This window comes from Macadamia integrifolia, unplaced genomic scaffold (genome assembly GCF_013358625.1).
Source record: "Macadamia integrifolia cultivar HAES 741 unplaced genomic scaffold, SCU_Mint_v3 scaffold2421, whole genome shotgun sequence".
NCBI classification, from domain to species: domain Eukaryota; kingdom Viridiplantae; phylum Streptophyta; class Magnoliopsida; order Proteales; family Proteaceae; genus Macadamia; species Macadamia integrifolia.
Window position 1 is genome coordinate 51,886 of NW_024868706.1, and position 11,383 is coordinate 63,268.

Sequence of the window (11,383 nt, forward strand, 5' to 3'; positions counted from 1 at the left end):
CTGATGTATCACTAGAAGAGGTATTGTATGTCTTTGTTTGTTTGTTTTCAATTTCTCTGTCAATAGTCAGTTATGTAAACTTGGAAGATTTAGTTTAATCTTTTCCATTAGGCCTAAATTTGATGGACATGTTGCTAACATCATCATCTATTCACATCAATGTATTTAACATTGAAAAATCAAATGTAAAAAACTATTGGCCATTGAACTTGATAGATGATTTATTTGGAGGATCCCAAATTTATCTCTAATTACCCTATTAAATTACCAGTCCAAGTGGCATACAAATGGTAAGCATGAGGGAAGGCAATCAAAAATAGCTTCGAAGGAATCATTTTCCGTATGTATGTATGTGTGAATAATAAAATCAAATCACATTTATCTTTTTCTTTTGGTCGCAGGTAACTACGTAAATGCGCATGCAACATCCTCAATTGTTGGTGACCTCGCAGAGATGAATGCTATAGAATCGGTGTTCAAGAATTCTTCAAATATCAAAATAAATGCAGCCAAGGTTCTCTCTCTCTCTCTCTCTCTCTCTCTCTCTCTCTCTCTCTCTCTCTCTCTCTCTCTCTCTCTATATATATATATATATATATGTGTGTGTGTGTGTGTGTGTGTGACAAATGATTTATGGACTGATTTAATGAGACAAAAGGTTTTGTGAATGGCTGTGTATGAACACAGTCGTTGCTTCTACCACCGGACAACTGAGCGAGTGAGGGTGTGTCGTCTTAGAATTTATGTCTCTTTCTACATGAAGGACCAAAGCACGGACGGTATTATACACAACTATGCATAAAAATTGGACATTAAATAAATAACATCTTTTTTTGTTAAGTTTCTCTCGAATTCTTGACCCGTTTTGAAGATTGACCCGATCCGACATATTTTGGTGGCGACCCGAATGGAAAATTTTCTGAGATCTGTGATGGAAGTAGAGGGGTTGGCCCGATAGGCCCAAGCCCAGAGCCCATCACTGATCTCGTATGGGCGTGCGGGGGCTACGCCCCCGCGGTATGGTTCGACCGGATCGACTATGACTCGATGGGTCGACCCACGATTTGGAGTATATATAATGTACTGTTGCTTGTTGAGAAAGTCATTATATTCCAGGGTTTTCACGCAGCTAGGGTTTCAGGGCGAGTTTTTCCTCGCCACTGCTAGGGTGTAATTTCTCTTCTGCATAGTGAATCATCTCCTTCTTCGCCCGAGGACGTAGCACACCACCCTGGTGTATGAACCTCATTAAATCTTTGTGTCGTACGGATCTATTGTCTCTTTATTATTCTTGTTTCTTGGTGTTTGATCTAACAAACTGGTATCAGAGGTCTGGGTTACTTCGATCCATGGCTTCAACAAAATACGATATTGATAGGTTTGATGGAAACATCAGTTTTAGTTTATGACAGGTTCGAATGATGGTTGTTCTCACGCAGCAGGGTTTGAAGAAAACCCTATTTGGGAAGGTGAAGAAACCTGCAACTATGTCCGATGATGAGTGGAGCGATTTGGATGATAAAGCCCTTTCAGCTATTTAGTTGTGTCTTTCGAATGATGTTCTATAGGAAGTTCTCTCAGAGAAAATGGCTGCAGAGTTATGGGTGAAGTTAGAGAACCTCTACCTCACCAAATCCCTCACCAATAGGTTGAGATTGAAGCAACAACTGTATACCCTTCATATGGTTGAAGGCACTTCCATTAAATCTCATATATTTGAGTTCAATTCTATTGTTACTGATTTGAAAATGATAGATGTTAAAATAGACGATGAAGATTTGGCCCTATTATTGTTATGTTCTCTGCCTCCTTCTTATAAGCATTTTAGGGATACCATGATTTATGGTAGAGAGACAATCTCTATTGAGGATGTCAAAACGAATCTGCAAAGCAAGCAGAAGATTGATGATGAGTTGACAACTACCAATAAATCTGATGGTGTTGGTTTGGTAGCTAGAGGGAGAACGAATGAAAGGGGTTCAGATGGTGACAAAAAGAAGGATATATCAAAATCTAAACACAAGAATTTAACCTGCAAGTACTGTAAGAAAAAGGGGCATATTAAATCTGAATGCTATAAGCTTTTAAATAAGCAGAAGGCAGGTGGTGGTGCTCAAAATCAACAGAAAAGAGATGATTCTGCAGAAGCTAGTATTGCTGAAGATGAGAGTGAGTCTGATATGCTTTTGGTGACTGATGATAAAGTTAGATCACAGGATGAATGGATTCTTGATTCTAGTTGTTCCTACCATATGTGTCCCAATCGTGAATGGTTCTCCACATACGAATCAGTTCGAGGTGGAGTTGTGTTGAAGAAAAATAATGCTTCTTGTAAGACTATTGAAATGGGAACGATCAATATCAAGATATATGATGGCATTGTCAGAACCTTGTCCAATGTCAGGCATGTCCCTGATTTGAAGAAGAATTTCATCAGTTTAGGCACTCTTGATTCAAATGGGTGCAAGTATACAGCTGAAGGTGGAGTTATGAAGATCAGCAAGAGTGTTCTCTTATTGATGAAAGGAATCAAGGCTGACAGTTTGTATGTGTTGCAGGGTACTACAGTCACTGGGTCTGTTGCAGCAGCCTCATCATCTATGTCTGAATCAGATGTCATAAAATTATGGCACATGAGGTTAGGCCATATAAGTGAAAGAGGGATGGCATCATTAAGTAAAAGGGGCTTGTTGTGTGGTCAGAGTATAGGAGCAATGGAGTTCTGTGAGCATTGTGTGTTTGGGAAGCAGAAAAGAGTTAGTTTCAATACTGCTATTCACAGGACCAAGGGAACTTTGGACTACATTCATTCAGACCTATGGGGGTCCTCCAGGGTTGCTTCAAAGGGGGCTGGTGCAAGATACTTGCTTACTTTCATTAACGATTTCTCTAGAAATGTTTGGGTCTATTTCTTGAAGCACAAAAATAAAGTATTTGTCACTTTCAAACAGTGGAAGAATTTGCTTGAGAAGCAGACCAGGAAACAAATTAAAAGGTTGAGAACCGATAATGGCCTAGAGCTTTGTGAAGGTGACTTTAATGAGTTCTGCAAAAATGAAGGTATTGCAAGACATCATACAGTTGTTAAAACACTCCAACAGAATGGAGTGGCAGAGCGTATGAATAGAACCTTGCTAGAAAAGGCAAGGTGTATGTTATCAAATGCAGGATTGGGCAAGGAGTTCTGGGCAGAAGCAGTTAACACAGTAACCTTGTTGGTGAATCGATCTCCTTGCACAGCTATTGAGTGCAAGACTCCAGAAGAAGTTTGGTCAGGTAAACCTGCAGACTACTCAAATTTAAAAGTATTTGGATGTCCTGCTTATGCACATGTAAAGGAAGGAAAGTTGGAACCTAGGGCTAAGAATGCATTTTTCTTGGGTATGGATCTGAAGTGAAAGGATACAGGTTGTGGTGTTCTGATCCAAAGTCTCCAAAGTTTCTTATTAGCAGAGATGTTACTTTTGATGAATTTGCTATGTTGCATCCTAGGAAAGAAGCTCCTATTCATTGTGATTAAGGTCAAGAAAAATCTAGAGAGAATGTGGAGTTTGAAATTGGTGGTTCATCTTCAAACAAAGCACAATCTACTTTAGTCCAGATGCCTACTTTTACTGAAGGAGATGATGCTCAAGAGAATCAAGAAGAAGAGCGGTACAACATTACCAAGGATAGACCAAGGAAGAATATTAGACAACTACAAAAGTATGGGCATGCTGAATTTGTTGCTTATGCATTGTCTGTTTCAGATACAATTGAAAATAGTGAGCCTGCAACATATTCTGAAGCTGTTGCTTCAATTAATTCTACAAAATGGTTGATTTCCATGAATGAGGAGATGGAATCTCATCATAAAAATCAGACTTGGGAGCTTATGAAGCCGAGAATAGTGAAGAAAATTGTTGGTTGCAAATGGATCTTCAAGAAGAAGGAATCTGCCTCATGTGTTGAAGATGCTAGGTACAAGGCACGCTTGGTTGCAAAGGGCTACAGTCAGGTACAAGGAATTGATTTTAATGATGTTTTATCACTTGTTGTTAAGCATAGTTCTATTCGTGTCCTACTTGCCTTTGTTGCTATGCATGATTTGGAGTTGGAGCAACTTGATGTGAAAACATCATTTTTGCATGGTGAACTAGAAGAATATATTTATATGGATCAACCTGAAGGGTTTGTTATTGAAGGTAAGGAGGACCATGTATGCTTGTTGAAGAAGTCTCTATATGGTTTAAAACAGTCTCCTAGACAATGGTATAAAAGGTTTGATTCAGTTATGGCTAGTTTTGGATACTCCAGGTGTCAATATGACTGTTGTGTTTATTTTAGAAAGCTCTCTGATGGGTCATTCATATATTTGTTGTTTTATGTTGATGATATGTTGATTGCAGCAAAAGATAAGAATGAGGTCAATAGGTTGAAGGAACAATTAAGTTCTGAATTTGAGATGAAAGATTTAAGGGCAGCAAGGATGATCATTGGTATGGAGATCAAGAGGGATAGAAAAGCAGGGAGGCTGTGGCTATCTCAACAAAAGTACACTGAGAAGGTATTGAATCGTTTTGGCATGAAAGATGCCAAACCTGCAACTACTCCTCTTGCATCTCATTTTAGACTTTCAACTGCTCTATCACCTAAGACAGATAAAGAGGTGGAGTATATGTCACGTGTTCCATACTCTAATGCAGTTGGCTCCATTATGTATGCTATAGTTTGCACTCGTCCTGAAATTTCACAAGCTGTCAGTGTGGTGAGCAGATATTTGTCATGTCCAGGTAAAGCTCATTGGGAAGCAGTGAAGTGGATACTTAGGTACTTGAAAGGGACCTCTGGTGTTTGTTTGGAGTTTGGGAGGAATGGTGATAGTTTATCTGATTATGTTGATTCAGATTATGCAGGTGATCTTGACAAGAGGAGGTCACTCACAGGCTATGTATTTACTCTTGGAGGAAGTACGGTTACTTGAAAAGCTACTTTACAGACTACAGTTGCATTATCTACTACTGAAGCAAAGTATATGGCAGTGACTGAGGCAATTAAAGAAGCTATTTAGCTTAGAGGTTTGTTGAGAGAACTCAGCATAAATCATGGGGTGACTGTTGTCCATTGTGATAGCCAGAGTGCTATTCACTTGACTAAAGATCCAATGTATCATGAGAAGACAAAGCATATTGATGTTCGGTATCATTTCATAAAAGAGATAATTGTTCAAGGTAATATTCAAGTATTGAAGATTGGTATTGAAGACAATCCAGCTGATATATTGACTAAGCCTTTATGTGTTGGTAAGTTCGAGTATTGCTTGAATGCTCGAACTTACTTGGTGTTTATCGTGTTTGAGTTCAGCCCTTTGGAGGGCTATTGAAGAAGATGAATATATTAGCTATTTGTTTATCTGTTGGAGGAGAATTCAAGCCAAGATGGAGATTTGTTAAGTTTGTCTCGAATTCTTGACATGTTTTGAAGATTGACCCGATCCGACATATTTTGGTGGTGACCCAAATGGAAAATTTTCTGAGATCTGTGATGGAAGCAGAGGGGTCGACCCGTGATTTGGAGTATATATAATGTACTGTTGCTTGTTGAGAGAGTCATTATATTCCAGGGTTTTCATGCAGCTAGGGTTTCAGGGCGAGTTTTTCCTCGCAGCTGCTAGGGTGTAATTTCTCTTCTGCATAGTGAATCATCTTCTTCTTCGCCCGAGGACGTAGCACACCACCCTGGTGTGTGAACCTCGTTAAATCTCTATGTCTTACGGATCTATGTCTCTTTATTATTCGTGTTTCTTAGTGTTTGATCTAACATTTTTTTTTATGTGCGCAATCATTTTTCTCTTTTATGTCCTTGGTTCTTGAGCTTCCTTATCATTTATGATGTGAGGAAGGATTCTCTGTCTAGCAACATGGCCCCTACAATAGTATTAAGGCCAATGAAAGTGCTCGAAGAAATATTAACAGGGCAGCCATTTTCACCTTTCATGAAAGCAAGTGGGTATTTTGCCACCCTTTGTCTAGATGCTGCCAGTGCACTCTCTGATAGACTACTTTTTCCCTTATGATTTTTTCCTTTTTCTTTTTGACAGTCTATGATAGGGCACAGTCTTGGTGCTGCTGGGGGGCTGGAAGCCATTGCTATTTTGAAAGCCATAACTACAGGGTGGTTACATCCAACAATAAACCAAATGGTATGTCCCCTAATAATTTTGATAATGAAGGAGAAATTTAGATTGTAATTGAAACTGCTTTAAGATCTCCATTTTTTGTTTTCCCTCCTATGTATCTTTCTACTTACTGATTTGATACTTAACGTTTCCTTGAACAACTACAGAATGTTGAGCCTTGTATGGAATTTGATACTGTTGCCAACAAAAGAAATAGCATGAAGTGAATGTTGGTGAGTTACAAGACTTTATTTCCATATAAAGCTTGCTAACATGCGTTATCGCAGATATATTCCACCACACCTTGTACTGGATCAGGTTCTCGTAGGTTCTCATAGATGCCTGATCCACACATGTAATCCACTCAATCTTTTTCTTTTTACAACAGGTTTTCACATAAAGTGGATTCTAAGTGTAGATCAAACACCTTACAAGAATGATTCTCGAAGGAGGATCTGATCCAAACTCTTAGATGTATTGGATAGAGAGGGTTATCAATTAATCTTTATGGCCCATCCCAAGCCATAAAACCCACCATGAAAGGCCCTTTTTGCCCTTGATTTTTAAATCGTTGTTGGAAAATGTGTTTAAATAAGTTTCAAAATACTTTTATTTGATTGGTTTTTTCCCTTCACAAAGCTTTTATTGGCTTTAGAGTTGCTTTTGAAAAAGACACTTTCGTGTGAGAACTTTACTCCTACATTGAAAGTGGAAGAAAACAACAAGAGATTAATAAGTAAGAATGGGATTTTAAGGTTAAGGGTTCCATTGAGAGAGGTATATCTCTTCACTCATGCCTAAGTTGTTTTGGGTGTTTTTCACACACATATGTAGAGCCAAGTTGAACCGTGTCGATTGAGTCGAGTTGAATTGAGGCTTTAACGGATAAACATACACATCTCAATAGTCTGTTCTTTTAATAGTTTTGAACTATAACATTTTAGTGTGCGTCAAGGTAAATAGACTTTTTTTTTTTTTTGCTAAAAGATCAATTATATTAAGAGGAAAATAAAAAGAGAAAACATATTACAACCTGGACCACCTAGTAACTCCAACACAAATTGGGAAGTATCCCTTACCTTAAGCATTACCTGTAAGAATATTCTCTAGAATATTCTCTATTATTGTCTCATATATCAATTAGGTTATTGACCGATACTAATCTCATAGAATTGGATTTCAAATAGGAAACCCACTTCTCGTCAAATTAGGGAATAGAGTCCTACCCTATTTGCACACCTTGATGGGAGGGTGCAAAACTTTATATAATAGGACTCTAGGTCCTCCTCCTACCCTAACGTCATTCTCATTATTGGTTCCATCACTAAGAGAGCATTAAGGGAGCTAGTGGGAGAAACCTAGAAGATCCATTGTGTTCGTGATCGGGATTGCAGGAATAAAGATACATGAAGAATATAATGGCGGTAAATTCTTTACAGTCGATGGTGAACGGTATGCGTCGACCCTTATAGTTTAATTTTTTGTGATTCAATGATTGTATGACAAGATCTTATCTGTTGTTATTAATAGGAACAACATCCTTCAAGTGGTATCAGAATTGTATGATTACGCTAATACGTTCTTGAATCACATGGAGAATACTATTTATGAATGGTACTTAGTACTGTTCATGAATAGTACCCATTTTATGTTAAAGAAGATGGGTGAGGTTAGGTTACTGCTCACGGCACTGTTCATGAACAGTGGTGATCACTGTTCACAACACTGTTCATGAATAGTGCCGATTACTGTTCATGGCACTGTTTATGAATAGTATCGATCACTGTTTACGGCACTGTTCATGAAGAATGTCGATTACTGTTCCGGCAGTACTCAACCTATATTATGTTTGTATGATCCGATTGATCGGATCGGCTTGAATGGGATGAATTGTATTAATTTTGATATTAATCCATATGATTTATGACCAATATTATATGAACAATTGCAAAATTTTCTTTATGTTATTTGTATGGGACTCACAAGTATTGAAAATATTTAAACTCTAATTGTAAAATTAGGGTTTATTTGTTATACTTTATTCAAGGGTTTATTTTGTATAATATAGTTTAGGGTTTTGAGTTTGTGGCACCCTACTTAAAAAAAAAAAAAAAAAAAAAAAAAAAAAAACCATATGAGGGGTTTAATGAACTAAACCCATTATAAAAGCCCATATTATGGGATTTAATGAAATAAACCCATTATGTAAGTCCATCTTCTCTTTATGCCTTATTTATGATTCTAATCATAACAGATATGGTTTCTTTGTACTCTCTACTTAATTTTGTACGTATTTCATGGATTGTACATCTATTTCTACTTATGCTCTATATTACCAACTGAATTTCTATTTTTTTAGAATACTTTTATGATAGAAATAGATAGAAATATATGTTGTCTATGTCTTCATGCATTATTTTAGAATACATATGATGCTTGGATGACAATTTATGTTAAATTTAAATTGAAAGTGTATAATTCTCAATTTTAAATGCGTTTGGGGCATCAATGATTATGTGATTAAGTTGAATGGGAGTATCCATAGGTACATATTTTTCTTGATCACAATAATTATATATATTGGCCTTAAACATAATCGTATCACACATTCAATTTAAATTTCAAACTTTAGGGTCTTATGATGATCGTTATGTAACGGTCAAGATAGAATGGGAATATCCGCAGGTATACATTCTTTAGAATACTTTTATGATAGAAATAGATAGAAATATATGTTGTCTATGTCTTCATGCATTATTTTAGAATACCTATGATGCTTGGATGACAATTTATGTTAAATTTAAATTGAAAGTGTATAATTCTCAATTTTAAATGCATTTGGGGCATCAATGATTATGTGATTAAGTTGAATGGGAGTATCCATAGGTACATATTTTTCTTGATCACAATAATTATATATATTGGCCTTAAACATAATCGTATCACACATTCAATTTAAATTTCAAACTTTAGGGTCTTATGATGATCGTTATGTAACGGTCAAGATAGAATGAAAATATCCGCAGGTATACATTCTTGATTGACTACATTGATCTATATATGACAGTTTAACAGTTAAATGGGATGAGAATATCCACAGGTATACATCTTATTTGACCATTTTGATGACTTAAATTTTTTTTTACCCTAATGATGTCTTCCATCTAATATAAAGTGAACCATTAGCATGTTACCATCTCGATCTCACAGGATAGATTGTAATGATGCAATAGATTACTTTTCTAGAATTTTAATATTCTATTACTGAAACTCAAAGCATGATGATTGATATGCATGTATTATTTACTCTTATTCATAGGTTCAACACCTATCCCTATTTCGAATAACGTGCCACTTTTGAATGAATCAAACTTTAATGACTGGCATGAAGAACTTATTTGTTACCTTGCTACCATGGATCATGATTATGCCTTGCGTAATAAGAAACATGTTGCTCTCACTGATGAGAGCACTGATGATGAGGTTACATTACATAATTGGTGGGAGCGTTCCAACCATCTATGCATTTTATATATCAAGAAGATGATTAGCAAGACTATCAAAAGCTCCATACCAACTTCTGAAAATGCAAAGGAATACCTAATCAATGTAGAGAACCATTTTACTACTGCTGATAAATCTTTGGCTGGGACTTTGATGACCAAACTAGTAACAATGAAGCATACTGGTACTAATGGGATAGGGGACCATATCTCTGAAATGGCAAGTATCTGTGCAAAACTAAAGCCCTTCGAATTGATAATGAATGAAGGTTGTCTTGTCCAAATCATTCTGACTTCATTTCCTCCTCGTTTTGGAGCATTCAAGATCCACTACAATACAAATAAAGATAAGTGAACTCTGAATGAACTTCAGAGAATGTGCATCCAAGAGGAAAGGAGATTGAATGACGAGGGAGGCCAGGAGGTCAATTTTGTATCCAACCAGAATAAAAGGAAGAGAGGAAATTTTAAAAAGAATAATGCATCAAAGAAAGCCTCCAATCCAAAGTCTAATGGCAAGGAAAAGAAAACTGACAACTTAAAGTGTTTCTTTTGTAAGAAAGTAGGACACATTCAGAAAGACTGTCAGAAACGCAAGACTTGGTTCGAAAAGAAGGGTAATGATTCTATCCTAGTATGTTTTCAAACCAATCTTGTTGATGTTCCTTGTAATACTTGGTGGCTTGATTCAGGAGCAACTGTTCATAGTTCTAATTCTATGCAGGGCTTTCTTACAACCCGGAAACCAAATCAAAGTGAGAGCGTCGTCTACATGGGAAACCGACAAGAGTCTGAAGTTCGATCCATCGGCACTTATAGACTCATTTTGGATACCGGATTCCAGTTGGACCTTATGGACACTCTTTATGTTCCTTCTATTACTAGAAATTTAGTTTCATTATCGAGGCTTGATTGTGAAGGTTTTAAGTTTAATTTTGGTGATAAGGTTGTAAACGTTTTTAAAGACACCAATCTAGTTTGCACTGGATATTTATGTGATAGTCTTTATAAACTTAATTTAGATTCTAATTTTTCTAAATCCATTCTTGCACTGCATGTGAATGTTGGATCAAAGCATAAATCCAACAATGATGATTCCTCATCCCTATGGCATAGACGTTTAGGTCATATTTCTAGACCTAGAATGGAGAGGTTAGTGAAGCATCAAATATTGACAAATCTAGACTTCACTGATTTCACCACTTGTATAGATTGCATCAAAGGTAAGCAATCTAAAACAAAAAAAGTTGCTGCCAAAAGGACCAATTCACTTCTGCAATTGATACACACTGACATTTGTGGCCATTTTGATCCTTGTATAACTGGTGAAAAATATTTCATCACCTTCATTGATGATTACTCACGATATTGTTATGTCTACTTATTAAAGGAAAAATCTAATGCTTTAAATGCTTTTGAAGTGTTCTGTGCTGAAGTCGAAAATAAGTTAGACAGAAATATTAAAACTGTGAGATCTGATAGAGGGGGTGAATATTATGGTAGACATACTGATGTAGGGCAAAGTGAAGGACCATTTGCCCGATTTCTTAAGTTGAAGGGTATAACCTCGGAATACACAACTCCTGGTACACCTGAACAAAATGGGGTTACAAAAAGAGGCAATCGTACCATCACAGATATGGTACGTAGCATGATGAGCAACTCCTCATTGCCTGAATTCTTGTGGAGCGAAGCATTAAAAACAACTGTGTATATCTTGAAC

The 11,383-nt window shown here is 36.7% G+C and overlaps 1 pseudogene; it reads left to right on the plus strand.

Moving 5' to 3' along the window:
* The window catches only part of LOC122066500, a 10,912-nt pseudogene extending 4,528 nt beyond the window's left edge, over positions 1 to 6,384 (plus strand).
* Positions 6,385 to 11,383: the final 4,999 nt, after the last annotated feature.